At 40.4% G+C, this 18,533-nt stretch overlaps 1 protein-coding gene and 1 long non-coding RNA gene across 4 annotated transcripts in view; one reads left to right on the forward strand and one right to left on the reverse strand.

The window, feature by feature from the left end:
- Positions 1 to 18,533, forward strand: part of SYNPR (synaptoporin) — a 313,866-nt gene that overhangs the window by 191,240 nt on the left and 104,093 nt on the right. The window lies entirely within an intron of this gene.
- LOC132678725 (uncharacterized) lies at positions 296 to 16,585 on the reverse strand. The gene is made up of 4 exons (XR_009609756.3): positions 13,478 to 16,585; positions 7,406 to 7,451; positions 6,851 to 6,999; positions 296 to 1,763 (listed from the first exon to the last, which is right to left on the reverse strand). It is a non-coding gene; the product is annotated as an uncharacterized LOC132678725 (long non-coding RNA).

Below are 18,533 nucleotides of genomic sequence, written 5' to 3' on the forward strand. Positions count from 1 at the left end.
TGAGCCCACAGAACACCCGAACAAGTAAATGCCCACCTGCCACCCCACTCGGGGAGGATTTGTGAGTCCTACTGACTCTTCTCCAAAACATTGATACTGTTGGCCCAGTATTCGGAGCTGTCAGTAAGAGACCTCAGATACACAATTCCCTCCTCCCCATGCTTATTTCCTATCTTAAGTTCTTCCGAATTCTCTCTAGGATTAGTGTCAGCTCTAATTTCATGTTGACTGTGCAATCTTGGTTGATAATGCCTTTAATAATATTAATATCTAATATTGCTTCCATCTGCCAGACACTATACTTAGCTGCTTACTTGGTTATCTCATTCAGTCCTTTTGAAGGGAAGACAATTACTATCAGTGTTTACAAATGAGGAAAGTGAGGCACATACACATTTGCCCACATTCCTCAGCCAGTACATGGCAGTCAAGGTTGAGCCTCCCTGGGTTGAACCCAGATCTCATATTTCTATTGCTATACTTAAATTGCCTGAGATCATTCTTTCAATCTCTTTATAAATTCAGTCTGAAAGGTACCTTGTATGTGTCTGGTAGATGACTAGACACCTACCAGGGCTTTTGCCACATTGGATATCCTGTGATTCTGACCCATATACCCAAGTGGATGAACTGAATTCAATTTTAAAATAATTTCTTTCTGTAATACTCCCAAATACTTGGCACCAAATAACCGGTATTATTTTTTAAAACAACTTTCAGCACAATGTTTCGGAACACTCTCTTGTTCATTTCTATTTAACACACATTTATCGAGTAATCACCTTGTGCCAGACATGGTGCTCGCTCTGGAAGTACAGAGAAAAGTATAAATTGATGCCTGAAAACTCTTCTTAAATAAGAGAGTACAATGTTTTCCAAAATCTTTCCCATGGAGCCCTAGATATTTAATGTTTAATGAAGAAAAGAAGGAGGGAGGGAGAGAAAGGGTGAGGAATCATTTAAAAATTATGTGGTCAAATAAATTTACGAAATACTTCTTAGCACTCTGCTTTTCTAATGCCCATTTCGAATCACCAAGAGAAATACAATGTTTCCCAAATACATTTGACCGCAGACACCTTTTCTCACTGAGCATCTCAAAGGATCTGTATATCATGGAACACATCCTTGTTATATTGATTTAGTGGACTTTCCCTAGCCTAAAACAAAAGTGCCTCAGCTTAGAGGCAATGAATCATGGGAAGTGGCATTTATACCAACATACCAAAGGGTTTTTAAAAGTAGAACTGATAAATGTTGCAAACACCTGTGCTCAAGTAGACACTCTCCACACTAATAAGAGAGTGCAAAGCTCAGAAAAACTAAGCACAGAACCCCTAGTAATTTGGTGTAAAGAGCTACACGTGTGGGTAGAAATAAGGCTGAGTTAGGGGTATTTGACACTTCTAAGTTCTGGAGGAACTCCTTGGTTTATTAGGGAGAAAGGCTAAGCCACTGCACACTCACGGATCAGTATGTGGGATCTAGGATAGGAGATCAGAATGGCTGGTTCTAGGAGAGGAGATAAGAACTACCAATGGCTGGGATCTAGCAGAGGAGAGAAGAAATGTCAATGGCTGCACAAGAGAGGTAGCACGCATAGTAACATTAGTCGTGAAATTGTACGGTCTGCATTGCCTTCTACGGTGATTTCGAACCAAAAAAAAAAAGTGGTAGGAACAGATGACTTCAAGGTCCGTCGCTTAAGATTTGAACATCATTACGTCACCAAACGTTAAACACAAGTCCTTCTGTCTCTCAAACTGGAAGAGAGTGATCAAGAGTCCTGTTTAGACAGGAAAACAGAGCCTGGTTGTTTGGGCTTAGGAGGGTGGAGAGCAGGGTCATGTTTAATTTCATGCAATCCTTGGCTAAGTGTACAATTTGAAAAGACACTTGAAGCAAACAGTTTCCAGTATTGGGCTTAATTTTCTTCCCAAGACATAGTACCCTGGCCCAATAAAAGGCAACTGCAGAAATTGGATAAAAGTGTTTATTGCCACCTATGAGCACAGTGGCCCTCTTATTTGAGATGTTTTTACTTGGCTTTTGAAACAAAGATGACCAACCATTATTTTTTCAGTAGCAGAAACTTTTCTTCCAAACACTACCTTACCCAAAAGCTCTGTATATAAAACGGACAGGAGTCCCTGAGAAAGTTGAAGCAGGTTAAGAAAGGGGCTTGAACCATCCACCTGGTCCTCCTTAGCCTTCTCCCTGCCACACACACAGCCCATCCCCTGCTGCAGAATCTCTAGTATCTCCTTAGAACCCTAGTCCCCTACAGGCATTATAAAAACCCACTGTTCTAGAAGAAAGCAAGAAAGCTTTTCCCACTCCGTTTACCACATCCATACAACATTTAGTGTCGACCAGTTAGGAATGGAGATTAGCCTACCCATCCCACAGAATGTCTTGCACTTTTGTCCCATCTGTGTACATCTAGGAGATACACATACCATTCCAGAGAGACCCTGTTTTACTAGAGTTGCAAGTTCATTCATATATTTAGATGCTATAAAATGTTATGCCATGATCTTCTCGGGGAAGATGTCAATAGTGAGTGAACACATCTAGAATTTATACAGATTATTTTGACGTCATTTGTTTCAGAAGAAATTGGGTTAGCAAGGTGCTAATGATATAAATCATTAAAAGAGTTATTTTCTCCTAAAACTTTACAAGCCAATGCCAATGATTTGACCATAATCTTAGAAATAAAGGAAGAGATTCAGCAGCTTCTAACTCTTCAGTTTATTGCAAACACAAGGAAGACAATGAACTCTAAGGCCAAGTCTGTAAATGACAGAGCAAAAAAAGCTACTTCACTTACTTATCAGATTATCAGATGTGGGATGAAGTCAATTTAGAAAATGCTAGATAGGGGCACCTGGGTGGCTCAGTCACTTAAGCGTCCGACTTGGTTTTGGCTCAGGTCATGATCTCACAGTTTGTGAGATCAAGCACAGCATTGGGCTCTGCACTGACAGCATGGAGCCTGCTTGAGATTCTCTCTCTCTCTCTCTCTCTCTCTCTCTCTCTCTCAAAAAAAAAATGCTAGATAATTTACAAAATATTCACGTGCTGCTTCTGTTAAATATGCCAAAGTATGTGACTCCTTTATACCACCACATGTACATATTTTTGATTCACATCAGAAGGAATTTACATTCAGCAGTATATCCTTTTACTATCATCCAACCTTCCTTTTGATTCATGATTAAAATGAGCAAGTAATAGCTATTTTCTCATCTACTATATGTGCTAGTTTGGTAAAACAACAACAACAACAATTTATTTGCTAATTTGGGAGGGGGGGTCTGGATTTAAAATTTCTTGTACTTTCTTTATACACAGAAGTGTGAAGTAGAGTTTTTTATTAGAAGGAATTTAATATATTTGCAGAAAGTGGAGTCAAAGAATGCTAATCAACACTCTGCATGGATACCTGATGCATGTCAAATGAAAGATAAAGGAGGTTAGAAGAGAGACTTTGGGGGCTATGGGAGAAAAGGTTTTCATGGCAAAGATGAGTTCTGATGGGTCTGAGTGATGAATGAATAAATATGCAAATACATATCTCAAGCCCGTAATGCACCAAACACTGCTGGCCACCTTCATGTATATCCTGTAATCATTACACCAACCCGGTGAGGTAAGTTACCATTACTCTGCTTGAGAAGACTGAATGGAGAGAAATTTGGTCAGCATCACACAGAAAATCAATTGCAAATTTTTGGATTTCATATGATCTTCTAATGTGAATAAAAACTGAAGATAACAATGTTCAGACTGTTTGAAGCTTGGTGAGTAGAGCAAAAAATATGACAGAGAAAAGTGATAGAGATGGAAAGATAGTTTTGGGCAAGATTTTAGAACACGTTGAATTTTTAAGGAATTGAATTAGGGAGAAGGAGTTAACGATGATAAAAAGAGAATAATAAGGAAAATGATTTTGAAGCAGAGAATATAGATTTGAATTTGAACATGCATTTTGAGGTGTTTTCTATCCAGAAGAAGTCTTGTGCTAAAAGCCCCATGTAAGGAGAGAGACATGAAGCCTGATTGGGGTTCTAAAGAGTCATCTTCGTGCAGTGAAACGAAAGTCCTGAGAGAAGGGAGGTCACCAAGAGAGATGTAGGACCAGGAGCACAGGGCTCAGGCGTGGGGGATGCCCGCGCTTATAACAAATGAAGGAGGGGCGCCTGGGTGGCTCAGTCAGTTGAGCTTCCGACTCCAGCTCAGGTCATGATCTCACGGTCTGTGGGTTCGAGCCCCGCGTCGGGCTCTGTACTGACCGCTCAGAGCCTGGAGCCTGCTTCCAATCCTGTGTCTCCCTCTCTCTCTGCCCCTCCCCCACTCTCTCTTTGTCTCACTCTCTCAAAAATAAATAAATGTAAAAAAAAATTTTTTTTAAATGAAGACGGAGACAAATGAATGAGGAAATCCAAAAGAGCCAAGTGCAGAGGAAGTGGGACAAAGTGTGTGCTTCACAGAAGGTAAGAAAATGTCATGCGTGCTACCAGTCAGCACAAGTAGGACCACTGAGTACTTCAGAAAGTAAAGGAGTGAAAACTATGAAAAGGCCAGTGGATATAACTAATGGTGGTGATTAAGGACTTTTCAGTAGAAAAGAAAAGCATACAAGGCTGTTGGAGAATGGGAAATAGAATTTGATGTTTTCCTCAGACAAGGAAAGTGCAAAATTCTAAGGATTCTAACCATCTTACGTTAAGCCTGCATGAGATGATGTTTGTGGAGAAAGAGAGCAAGTTGGTTAGTCACCTTCTCATAATTACTTTCAGTAATTAGTTCATTTGATGACATGGTGATAAAATTCCTACTTTGCCTAGACAATAGTAAGGTTTCCAGTGTATAGGAATAATTTGAGAACAACTGAATATAAAGAATAAAAGATTTATAATGACAAATCAATTATTATGTCACTTACATGTATTGAGATCCCGCAGCAAAATTTAAAATATTAAGTTTGCTGTCAATTTCAAGTTTTCTTGTAGATTGGAGGGAACTGATCATTGCTTCAAGTAGTTAACACGATTACCCTTGATTAATTTACCTTAAAGAAATAACCAGAGATATAGAGAAGGAAGTAGATACAAAGGTATTTATTGTTGAATTATTTTAAGTTCTTCAAAATTAGAAATAACTTATGTCTAAAGATAGGGAATCAGTTAAATAAATTGTGGGACATTCATAAAACGAAAGACATTAAAAGTCATTTTCTCTGGGGGCGCCTGGGTGGCTTGGTCGGTTAAGCGTCCGACTTCGGCTCAGGTCGTGATCTCACGGCCCGTGAGTTCGAGCCCCGCGTCGGGCTCTGTGCTGACAGCTCAGAGCCTGGAGCCTGTTTCAGATTCTGTGTCTTCCTCTGTCTCTGCCCCTCCCCTGTTCATGCTCTGTCTCTCTCTGTCTCAAAAATAAATAAACGTTGAAAAAAAAATTAAAAAAAAAAAGTCATTTTCTCTGGGAATGCAAGCTGGTGCAGCCACTCTGAAAAACAGTATGGAGGTTCCTCAAAAAATTCAAAATAGAACTACCCTACGACCCAGCAATTGCACTACTAGGTATTTAGTACAGGGGGTACAGGTGTGCTGTTTCAAAGGGACATATGCACCCCCATGTTTATGGCAGTACTATCAACAATAGCCAAAGTATGGAAAGAGCCCAATGTCCATCGATGGATAAATGGATAAATAAGATGTGGTATATATATACAATGGAGTATTACTCAACAATCAGAAAAAATGAAATCTTGCCATTTGCAACTATGTGGATGGAACTGGAGGGTATTATGCTAAGCCGAAATTAGTCAGAGAAAGACAAATATCATATGACTTCACTCATATGAGGACTTAAAGAGAGAAAACAGATGAACATAAGGGAAGGGAAGTGAAAATAATATAAAAACAGGGAGGGGGACAAAACATAAGAGACTCTTAAATATGCAGAACAAACGGAGGGTTCTGGAGGGGTTGTGGGAGGGGGGATGGGCTAAATGGGTAAGGGGCATTAAGGAATCTACTCCTGAAATCATTGTTGCACTATATGCTAACTAATTTGGATGTAAATTTTTAAAAAAATTAAATTAAAAAAAAAGTGATTTTCTCAAGTAACATGTTAAACATAGGTGAAATCCTCTAGCATTGTATAAAGTGACTAACCGGGATATAAAACTATACATATGTAATGGTTCTAATTTACTTTTATTTTTTTACTAGCTGGCTGTGGCAGATACTGCCCTGCCCATATCTCCCAGTCCCTCGCCGTTCATCCCTATACCTTTCATTGAAAGCTTTTATGACTGTTAGAAGTCTTTCTGGGGGCACAGAAACTTGTTTGGTCAGTATGCAGGACAGGCGAAAAATTCTGGGGAGTTGCTCTCTCCTGGAGCAGCCTTCATCCAATAATACATGTGAGTTGGAGGATAAATATCCCCATTACCTCACCTCTAAAGGGATACAACTCTAAGGCACGTTCCATACCATTTCTCAGAGGCACCCAGCAGGATAGCTCTGCCCATCATGGAAACCTGGTCAGCAACACACCTTTTATTACCTTCTTCCCCTTTCCTGTCCCAATTCGCCACTGCCTTATTGGCGTTTCCAGGGATGAAGCCTCCAGAAACAACTTGCACTCATATCTTGATCTCAGGTCTGCTTTGGGGCAATCCAGCCTAAGACACTAGTATTGCTGAATTGTGAACATTAAGGAACTTGGATGGATAGATGGATGGATGGATGGATAAAGATAGATCCCTATTTCCTGTCACTCTAAATTCATCTTGTATAATGTTGATCGTGTGAAAACCAGCTTGGTTACAAATCAGTACCTTTAGTTCAGAACATCTTCCCTTATGGTTTGTAGTTCAGATTTCATATATGAAGCCACAGTTGTTTTTCTCTGTTCATGGTATCTTAGCATACATGGTAGGTCTCTTCCAATTGGAAGTCATACTAGCATGGACTTTAACCTCAGTTACTGAAAAATAAATGATAGCTTAGATTTTGGAAATGATCCATAACACCTCCAAAATAAATTTTGTATGAGACATAGTCTATACTTTGTCAGTCCTCCCCAAATATGTTCTCTACATGTGGTGATTAACCGCACATCTTTTCTCATGGGATACCCAAATAACAAAAACTAAATCATATTTATGGAGATTATGTCATGATCATTGCATCAAAATATTAATTTGTTTCTTGGTGGTGAGATTATGAATGAATCAGATATTGTTTTTATACTTGCCACACTTTGCCGTGTGATTCTTCTTCTACAATATGATTTTATGAATTTTAATACTGTTAATCTACTGAAACAACATAGTGTAGCTTGAGCTATAAAGATGGACCGCCTAGGTTCAAATCCTGACTCTGATACTTACTGGCTATGTTTTGTTGAGAAAATTGCTTAGCATCTTTGTTTGTTATCTGTAAAACAAAGACAGTGTTACCCATTTCACAGTAAGTAGTTTGTATAAAGTGGGAAATGCTTAAAATAAGGCCTGGAATTCAGTAATTTCTCTTTTAGTATATTATTTTTACTTTCAAGAAAGGAATTAAAAATAGCTAAAAAAGATCGTTATTCTAGTTAATTAGCAACATTACCCCCAAGACAACAAAACAACCCCTTTATTATATTTTACCCAGAATGGTAGCTTCCCTAACCCTCTCTCTCCCATATGCAAACATTAAAAAGTATGTACATATTTAACTGTTTCATATTTATTAACTTGTTTTTCTTTTTATTTATTTATTTTTTATTTATTTTTTTCAATATATGAAATTTATTGTCATATTGGTTTCCATACAACACCCAGTGCTCATCCCAAAAGGTGCCCTCCTCAATACCCATCACCCACCCTCCCCTCCCTCCCACCCCCCATCAACCCTCAGTTTGTTCTCAGTTTTTAACAGTCTCTTATGCTTTGGCTCTCTCCCACTCTAACCTCTTTTTTTTTTTCCTTCCCCTCCCCCATGGGTTTCTGTTAAGTTTCTCAGGATCCACGTAAGAGTGAAAACATATGGTATCTGTCTTTCTCTGTATGGCTTATTTCACCTAGCATCACACTCTCCAGTTCCATCCACGTTGCTACAAAGGGCCATATTTCGTTCTTTCTCATTGCCATGTAGTACTCCATTGTGTATATAAACCACAATTTCTTTATCCATTCATCAGTTGATGGACATTTAGGCTCTTTCCATAATTTGGCTATTGTTGAGAGTGCTGCTATAAACATTGGGGTACAAGTGCCCCTATGCATCAGTACTCCTGTATCCCTTGGGTAAATTCCTAGCAGTGCTATTGCTGGGTCATAGGGTAGGTATATTTTTAATTTTCTGAGGAACCTCCACACTGCTTTCCAGAGCGGCTGCACCAATTTGCATTCCCACCAACAGTGCAAGAGGGTTCCTGTTTCTCCACATCCTCGCCAGCATCTATAGTCTCCTGATTTGCTCATTTTGGCCACTCTGACTGGTGTGAGGTGATATCTGAGTGTGGTTTTGATTTGTATTTCCCTGATGAGAAGCGGTGCTGAGCAGCTTTTCATGTGCCTGCTGGCCATCTGGATGTCTTTAGAGAAGTGTCTATTCATGTTTTCTGCCCATTTCTTCACTGGGTTATTTGTTTTTCGGGTGTGGAGTTTGGTGAGCTCTTTATAGATTTTGGATACTAGCCCTTTGTCCGATATGTCATTTGCAAATATCTTTTCCCATTCCATTGGTTGCCTTTTAGTTTTGTTGGTTGTTTCCTTTGCTGTGCAAAAGCTTTTTATCTTCATAAGGCCCAGTAGTTCATTTTTGCTTTTAATTCCCTTGCCTTTGGGGATGTGTCGAGTAAGAGATTGCTACAGCTGAGGTCAGAGAGGTCTTTTCCTGCTTTCTCCTCTAGGGTTTTGATGGTTTCCTGTCTCACATTCAGGTCCTTTATCCATTTTGAGTTTATTTTTGTGAATGGTGTGAGAAAGTGGTCTAGTTTCAACCTTCTGCATATTGCTGTCCAGTTCTCCCAGCACCATTTGTTAAAGAGACTGTCTTTTTTCCATTGGATGTTCTTTCCTGCTTTGTCAAAGATGAGTTGGCCATACGTTTGTGGGTCTAGTTCTGGGGTTTCTACTCTATTCCATTGGTCTATGTGTCTGTTTTTGTGCCAATACCATGCTGTCTTGATGATTACAGCTTTGTAGTAGAGGCTAAAGTCTGGGATTGTGATGCCTCCTGCCTTGGTCTTCTTCTTCAAAATTACTTTGGCTATTCGGGGCCTTTTGTGGTTCCATATGAATTTTAGGATTGCTTGTTCTAGTTTCGAGAAGATTGCTGGTGCAATTTTGATTGGGATTGCATTGAATGTGTAGATAGCTTTGGGTAGTATTGACATTTTGACAATATTTATTCTTCCAATCCATGAGCAGGGAATGTCTTTCCATTTCTTTATATCTTCTTCAATTTCCTTCATAAGCTTTCTATAGTTTTCAGCATACAGATCTTTTACATCTTTGGTTAGATTTATTCCTAGGTATTTTATGCTTCTTGGTGCAATTGTGAATGGGATCAGTTCCTTTATTTGTCTTTCTGTTGCTTCATTGTTAGTGTATAAGAATGCAACTGATTTCTGTACATTGATTTTGTATCCTGCAACTTTGCTGAATTCATGTATCAGTTCTAGCAGACTTTTGGTGGAGTCTATCGGATTTTCCATGTATAATATCATGTCATCTGCAAAAAGCGAAAGCTTGACTTCATCTTTGCCAATTTTGATGCCTTTGATTTCCTTTTGTTGTCTGATTGCTGATGCTAGAACTTCCAACACTATGTTAAACAACAGCGGTGAGAGTGGGCATCCCTGTCGTGTTCCTGATCTCAGGGAAAATGCTCTCAGTTTTTCCCCATTGAGGATGATGTTAGCTGTGGGCTTTTCATAAATGGCTTTTATGATGTTTAAGTATGTTCCTTCTATCCCAACTTTCTCGAGGGTTTTTATTAAGAAAGGGTGCTGGATTTTGTCAAAGGCCTTTTCTGCATCAATTGACAGGATCATGGTTCTTATCTTTTCTTTTATTAATGTGATGTATCACGTTGATTGATTTGCAAATGTTGAACCAGCCCTGCATCCCAAGAATGAATCCCACTTGATCATGGTGAATAATTCTTTTTATATGCTGTTGAATTCGATTTGCTAGTATCTTATTGAGAATTTTTGCATCCATATTCATCAGGGATATTGGCCTGTAGTTCTCTTTTTTTACTGGGTCTCTGTCTGGTTTAGGAATCAAAGTAATACTGGCTTCATAGAATGAGTCTGGAAGTTTTCCTTCCCTTTCTATTTCTTGGAATAGCTTGAGAAGGATAGTTATTATCTCTGCTTTAAACGTCTGGTAGAACTCCCCTGGGAAGCCATCTGGTCCTGGACTCTTCTGTCATTTAGAATAGAAGGAGAGATAAAGGTCTTCCCAAACAAACAAAAACTGAAGGAATTTGTCACCACTAAACCATCCCTACAAGAGATCCAAAGGGGGATCCTGTGAGACAAAGTACCTGAGACATCACTACAAGCATAAATCATACAGACATCACAATGACTCTAAACCTGTATCTTTCTATAATAACACTGAATGTAAATGGATTAAATGCGCCAACCAAAAGACATAGGGTATCAGAATGGATAAAAAAACAAGACCCATCTATTTGCTGTCTACAAGAGACTCATTTTAGATCTGAGGACACCTTTAGATTGAGAGTGAGGGGATAGAGAACTATTTATCATGCTACTGGAAGCCAAAAGAAAGCTGGAGTAGCCATACTTATATCAGACAAACTAGACTTTAAATTAAAGGCTGTAACAAGAGATGAAGAAGGGCATTATATAATAATTACAGGGTCTATCCACCAGGAAGAGCTAATAATTATAAATGTCTATGCACCAAATACCGGAGCCCCCAAATATATAAAACAATTACTCATAAACATAAGCAACCTTATTGATAAGAATGTGGTAATTGCAGGGGACTTTAACACCCCACTTACAGAAATGGATAGATCATCTAGACACACGGTCAATAAAGAAACAAGGGCCCTGAATGACACATTGGATCAGATGGACTTGACAGATATATTTAGAACTCTGCATCCCAAAGCAACAGAATATACTTTCTTCTCGAGTGCACATGGAACATTCTCCAAGATAGATCATATACTGGGTCACAAAACAGTCCTTCATAAGTATACAAGAATTGAAATTACACCATGCATACTTTCAGACCACAATGCTATGAAGCTTGAAATCAACCACAGGAAAAAGTCTGGAAAACCTCCAAAAGCATGGAGGTTAAAAAACACCCTACTACAGAATGAGTGGGTCAACCAGGCAATTAGAGAAGAAATTAAAAAATATATGGAAACAAACGAAAATGAAAATACAACAATCCAAACGCTTTGGGATGCAGTGAAGGCAGTCCTGAGAGGAAAATACATCGCAATCCAGGCCTATCTCAAGAAACAAGAAAAATCCCAAATACAAAATCTAACAGCACACCTAAAGGAAATAGAAGCAGAACAACAAAGGCAGCCTAAACCCAGCAGAAGAAGAGAAATAATAAAGATCAGAGCAGAAATAAACAATATAGAATCTAAAAAAACTGTAGAGCAGATCAACGAAACCAAGAGTTGGTTTTTTGAAAAAATAAACAAAATTGACAAACCTCTAGCCAGGCTTCTCAAAAAGAAAAGGGAGATGACCCAAATAGATAAAATCATGAATGAAAATGGAATGATTACAACCAATCCCTCAGAGATACAAACAATTATCAGGGAATACTATGAAAAATTATATGCCAACAAATTGGACAACCTGGAAGAAATGGACAAATTCCTAAACACCCACACTCTTCCAAAACTCAATCAGGAGGAAATAGAAAGCTTGAACAGACCCATAACCAGCGAAGAAATTGAATCAGTTATCAAAAATCTCCCAACAAATAAGTTTATTAACTTGTTTTTACTCTTGTCTTTAATCCTATGTGGGTTGTCCTTGAAGGTATCATCAGATCTGTATTTTTTTTTCTCATTAAACTAATGGGAAAATGAAGCCCTCCCAAAGTGACAGAAGGGACAGTGCTCAGTGACACTAGCACAGCCCTTCCAAGGTTGTGTGGCCTGAATGGGATGGGAGAATGAGATTCTGAGTCTGATCCTCATGATTCTTGAAAGGGAATTTGAAGAGGGGTCTTTGTATTGAGGGAAAGGCGAGCTGGGGTGCTCAGCTGGGCACTGGCTGCATAAGCCCTGTTCCCCGTTTATAAATGTAGCCACTTGCTCTGATTCTGCTATTCCTGTTTGGAACATGGGGACAGGTGGAGGTTGATGCCAGGATATCTGTGGAGTTTGGGCCATTACCTAGTAAAACTAGCTCTGTTGGGGGAAAAGCATTTTCTAAAATCCATACCCTAGAGCAGTGGTGATAAACTGTTCTTTTTACCAGAAGGGCCAATTTGGGGAAAATAAAAATGTTAAGGGCTGTAATGTTTTATTCCTTGTGTTCAGGAAATGCTGCATTTGCAATTACATTTAAGCATTTGTTTATTGTTTATCATTATCAAAGGGTTTCACTCTTTTTGGCTAACATTTCAGAAAAACTTTATAACTACAGTATTTCATCATAATGTTGTGCATTAAAATAAATTTTGTGTGTGATGAGACCTGGTAGTTCTATGGGGCAGAGAGAGCTGGGGAGATTCGAGGGTGGTGTAGCCGAAGGGTTAATAGTGTATCTCTAGCCAAACATCTGGCTTCGAATCTAAGCTGTGCCACCCAGCAAATGGGCAAGTTATAACTCCTCTGGGCTTAGGTTTCCTTATTGTAAGAAGGAAATAGTACTGGGGCACCTGGGTGGTGCAGTCGGTTAAGCGTCCACCTCTTGATCTCAGCTCAGGTCATGGTCTCACAGTTCGTGAGTTTGAGTCCCACATCAGGCTCTGCACTGAGGTTGAAGAGCCTGCTTGGGGTTCTGTCTGTACTTCTCTCTGACCCTCCCCCACTTGTGCTCTCTCTCTCTCTTTCTCAAAATAAATAAACTTAAAAAAAATTTTTTTTAAAAAAAGAAGGAAATAGTACTTTCCTCTTAGAATGGTTGTGACCATTCAGTTAAGTCATACAAGCTACTTGTGCAACACAGAGTCTGGCACACATGAAGAGCTCACTGAATTATAGTGTCCTTGTTGTGGATATGATTCATAGTTTTATTAATAGAATGTAGTACAAGGACCTGGCACCAGAGTATAACTGTAGACCAAGGACAAGGACAGCCATATTTGGAGATTTCTGCAACAACACAAGAGCTGTCATTTGTAGGGACTGTCTGCAGAGAGCACATAAAATGGTGCAGTGGCTGCTGGCATGGAATAGGCCAAATGGAAAAATTAGCGAATGACAAATTACTCCACCCTCAGCCCACAATTCACCTCCCAGCCTGTGTAGATTGGAGCACTTGTGTTGCAACACTTCCCCACAGGTGAGTGGTGATGAGGACTTAGAAGGATGCCTTAGTTTGGGTTCTCCCAGAAGCATGCTGAGACAAAGATCTGTAGTTGTCTTGGCAGGTGATCCCTGGAAGCACCAGTGAAGCATGGAGAAGGGGAAGAAAAACAATAATGAGTAGATTTATGGGTAAGGTACTATCATGGGCAATTGAGGCAACTGAGACTTCCAGGAAAACACAGCTAACATCCTTCACAGTAATTCTGTCAGGCAAGTGAGGAGGTTGGGGTAATTATCTACCAACTCCTGTTGGCCATTGGTCAAAACTACTACTGCAACTTCTGTTAATTCCCTGGCACTTCTTGTGGACCAAGCATGCCCTGGCAGCCCAACTGAGCCTTCAAGCAGAGATCTCAGATGACTATATTAGAAGACCATCACCTATAGAAACCCACAGAGATGTGGATGGGTGACCCATGGCTTCTAATAATAAAATTCTTTAATTATCTTTCCTACACCTGTGAATGACCCCATGTTGTATCATTTAGTCATTCTCTCAATAAATACTTATTAAGCACCTAAAGTGTGCAAGGCTGTGAACTATGTGGGCACATGGCATGTATTAGTGAAGTGGACATAGCCGCCTCCCCCATAAAATTTACAATTACATAGGGATGGGAGGAAGACATTAAAGATGTAGACAAAGAATACACACACAGAAAGAGTAGTGTTAATTTGCAGGAAGAACATGAAGATTGTATGGAGAAGTAAAATAAGTGTTGGTGGGATGGAGAGAGTTACAGACACCTATATATAGAATGATCCAGAAGGGCCTCCCTGAGGAGATGGCATTTCAGCCAGTAAAAAGAGAAGAGGAAATAATGTTCTAAGCAAAGGGAACAGCATGGGCAGGGCTGACAGGAAATTCAGAAGATAAAGGGGATAGAAGGAGGAGCCATGCTGTGTTAGATTAATAGGTTGGGGAAAACCTCCCTGAGAAGTGACATTGGAGTGCAGACCTGCAAGAATTGAGAGAGGGAGAGATCACGAGAGAGCTTGCCTCAAAGACCTGAGGGGTATATTCCTGGTAAGGGGAAGAGCAAGTGTAGAGGCCTGATGTCCCAGCATGAAGAGACTGAAAATCAACCAGAAGACCAGCCTTGCTGGGTTGGGATAAGGAGGAGGGAGGGAGGCAGGAGATGAACTTGAAGAAGCGGACAGAAGCCGGATCACATGAGGTCTTGTGGGATCATATGAAGAATTTGGATTTTATACAGAGTGAGATGTAAGTGTAGGTTTTGAGCAATAGAGCCATGCAGCTTTGTTTTTTAAAAGATCTTGCTTGTGGCTATGAAAATAGATAGTCTTAAGGGGGCAAGGGGCAATGGTGAAACCAGGGAGGCCAGTTAGGAGACAGCTGCAGTCATCCAGGTGGTGGAGGCATGGACAGGGGCAGAGGCAGTGGAGAGGGTGCTATGTGTATGTAGCATCTCATATTTGCATGGCCATCCATGCCTCGCTTCCTATGGGAATATGCATCCAGAACCCAGCCCTGTGTCTCGTTTTTTCCCTGCTTTCTCCATCGCTTTTGCCAGTAATGTTGGATAGCATTTGGTCAGTATGGGGGCCAACTTCAGTCTTTTAAGTTTCTTGTCCTGACATTGGTTTAGGGGCACCTTTTGGGGCCATGAGTTTTCCAACACTGCATGAGAAAGTCAACCAGAACTTCCAACAACACACACATAGGCAGCTGGCTGCCTTAAGTGGAACCTTCCACAATCCCATTGAGACATGTTTACACCCACATTTATGAGAGCCATAGGAGATGTATGAAGTGGACAGCAGTTCTACTTCATGAAATACCATTGTAAACGAGTCATGGCCTATATCAGTCAAGATCCAGTCAGGAGAAGAGAGCTCATCCCCAGTGGCTCAATTTTTAAAAGTTAAGGTAGGGAACTAGGTAGACGAGGACCAAGAAGCAATCCAGAGGTTAGCAACTGTGGGATGCCACCATCACCTCTAAGGCTAGAGCAGGGGATGGCAAGGTAAGGCTCTCGAGTCAAATTCAGCCAGTGCACTGCCTGTTTTCACATGGTATGTGAGCTGAGAACAGATTTTATATTTTTTAGTAATTCCAAAGCAGCAAGAGCAAGAGGGGGAGAGACTCCTTGGTTTCTCCTTTTCTGCCTTGCTCCAGGTTCTGAACGAGAGCCTGCCATTGGCTGCACCTAACTGGAAGCCAGTTGATAAGCAAATCAAGCCCCTGGGAAGGAGCAGGGCAGAGAACTGAGAACAGGCAATGACTAGCCCAGAGTTCCTCTTTGAAACTGTTTCCTCATCTACGAAAATGAGAAAACTGAATTAAAGCCTTTTTTAAACAGAGAATTAGACCCCTAATTCTACGAAAGTAGAAATATATTGACTGCATTTTTTAGGGGAACAGTCGTACTCGGACTTGGCCAGGAACCCTGATGATGCCCCTGCCACTGCTACTTCAGAGGGAGCAGAAGGAAAGGTGAAGATTCAACAAAATTACTTATACAGCTCTCTTTCTTTCAACCTCATAGGGCTTGCTCTGATATTTGTCCTATTTAGGTAAAATCTGAACAGACTTTTAAAGACCAGGACTGGGGCACGTATTAAGAATGATTGTAGGTTATGTAATCAAGGCTGTTGTTTCTGTTGAGCTCCCAGAGGGAGTTGACAAGCAGCAGAGATGAAATGAGTGTATGCTGAATGAGTCTTTTATGTAGTTCTTGGCCTCACTGTGTGTAATTTTACAGAGCAGGCATGGGGGAGTGTGGTGGGCAGAACCTCATTACCTGGGAGAAGCCCTATGCCCCAGAAGGATGTTAACATGGCTTTTTTCAAAGTTACAAAAATAAGTTCTGGTTCTTTCTTTTATCTGTTTTCCTTCCTAGAAGTAGAGACACAGAGACTGAGACTGAGGTGCTTAGAAAAGAACAAAGGAATTTGGCTATAGTAATAGCTAAGAATGTCAAAAGGAAACATCCCACTCATATCTGTATGTGTGTCCTGTCCTTTGAAAATGTTCTGCCTGTTCCATGGCCCCATCAACCTCTGTCTCTGCTTTCTTCTTTCCTGGAAACAGAGAAATGTGAGAACATTCTTTGCATCCCCTGGAGCTATCAAGCTGGTGGCCAGAAGTCACATAATATACTTTACCAGGTCAAGCTGGTGTCAGTTGAGTGGTGGTGACCAGTGTTCCCTCTCCTTTCCCAGCCCCATCCATCCTTGAAAGAATGGCATTTTGTAAGCCAGGAGATGAATTGAATTGTCTGGGGGCCACAAGGTCAAACAAAAAGGAGCCACTTGCTCCAGCTGCCTGCTTGCAGGATGTTCTACAGTCGGAACAGGAAAGTAAAAGCCTCAGGGCCAAGGGTGTGAAGAAGTAACAACTGTAAGGCTGGGAGTTCCATTCCTGATTCCCCTTCCAGGGTCCAGCTGTGGGAAAGCAGAGGCCTGGACATGACTCAGGACATTAGGATGTCTCTTGATGTAGATTCAGGGACCCCTTACCTGTGTCTGTATCATGTAGAAAGTTTGGAAGAAAGAAAGAAAGGAAAGAGAGAAAAAGAAAGAAAGAAAGAAAGAAAGAAAGAAAGAAAGAAAGAAAGAAAGAAAGAAATGGAAAGAAAGAAAGAAAGAAAGAAAGAAAGAAAGAAAGAAAGAAAGAAAAGAAAGAGAGGGAGGGAGGAAGGAAGGGAGAAAGAGAAAGAGAGGGAGGGAGGAAAGAAGGGAGAGAAAAAGAAAGAGAGGAAGAGAGGGACGGAGGGAGGAAGGAAGGGGGAAGGAAGGAAGGAAGGAAGGAAGGAAGGAAGGAAGGAAGGAAGGAAAAGAAAGAGAGAGAGAAAGAAAGAAAGAAAGAAAGAAAGAAAGAAAGAAAGAGGGAGGGAGGAAGGAAGGAAGGAAGGAAAAGAAAGAAAGAAAGAAAGAAAGAAAGAAAGAGAGAGAGAGAGAGAGAAAGAAAGAAAGAAAGAAAGAAAGAAAGAGGGAGGGAGGAAGGAAGGAAGAAAGAGAGAAAGAAAAAGAAAGAAAGAAAGAGAGGTAGGTTGGTGAAAATGGAGATTCTGAGATCCCACCACAGACCTACCTACTCAGCATTCCTGCCAGGTGAGCCCAGGATTGACATTTACTAAGTCCCCATGTGATTTTTAGACACACAGAAGTTGGAGAATTGGTGACCTAGGGAGAGATAGGTAGAGCTTCAGTTTGCAGCTGCCTAATATTTTGTGTTTTAACATTGATAGATTTTTTTCCTAAAAATATTTGAGGTTACACTTTGGTTTAAGCAGACACTTGCCTTATTTATTGTACTTAGTATGATGAAATAGAAAAGGAAAGTTAGCATAAATAAGCAAATGGATATTTCTATTTTCTGTTACTTCCAAATTTTCTGTTGTGGCATATGTTACTCATAGAATAAAGAACAATAAATGACAAAAAAGCAAATGTGGCAATATAAATTGGGTAGTAATGGGTGAACTGTAGCAATTTCACTACCACCCAATTATGTGCCTTTGAGCATGTTGCCCCAGACCCTACCCCCTGGCAAAAAAATGACTCAGGTGCTGGTTGCCTTTCCCCACTACACCAAGTGGAAATGAAGGTAGAAATCAGAACGTAGGATGGATATGTTAATTCTTCCATCTTTTTTTTAAATTTTTTTAAATATTTATTTATATTTGAGACAAGAGGACAGAGTGTGAGTGCGGAAGGTGCAGAGAGAGAGAGGGAGACACAGAATCTGAAGCAGGTGTCAGACTCCAAGCTGTCAGCACAGAGCCCTTACGCAGGGCTCGAACTCACACATTGTGAGATCGTGACCTGAGCCGAAGTCGGGTGGCCAACCGACTAAGCCACCCAGGCACCCAATTCTTTCATCTTCTGTGTGTGTGCGTGCGTGCACGCATAATTATCGGTATGGTCATTATCCTCTTGATTGTCCGACAACACAGTAACAAGGGCTGAGCCAGAGTATTTTTATTCCCCTTTTTACAGAGACTTAAAGTTTTT

The sequence above is a fragment of the Panthera onca genome, chromosome A2 (assembly GCF_046562875.1).
Source record: "Panthera onca isolate mPanOnc1 chromosome A2, mPanOnc1 haplotype 2, whole genome shotgun sequence".
Lineage (NCBI taxonomy): Eukaryota > Metazoa > Chordata > Mammalia > Carnivora > Felidae > Panthera > Panthera onca.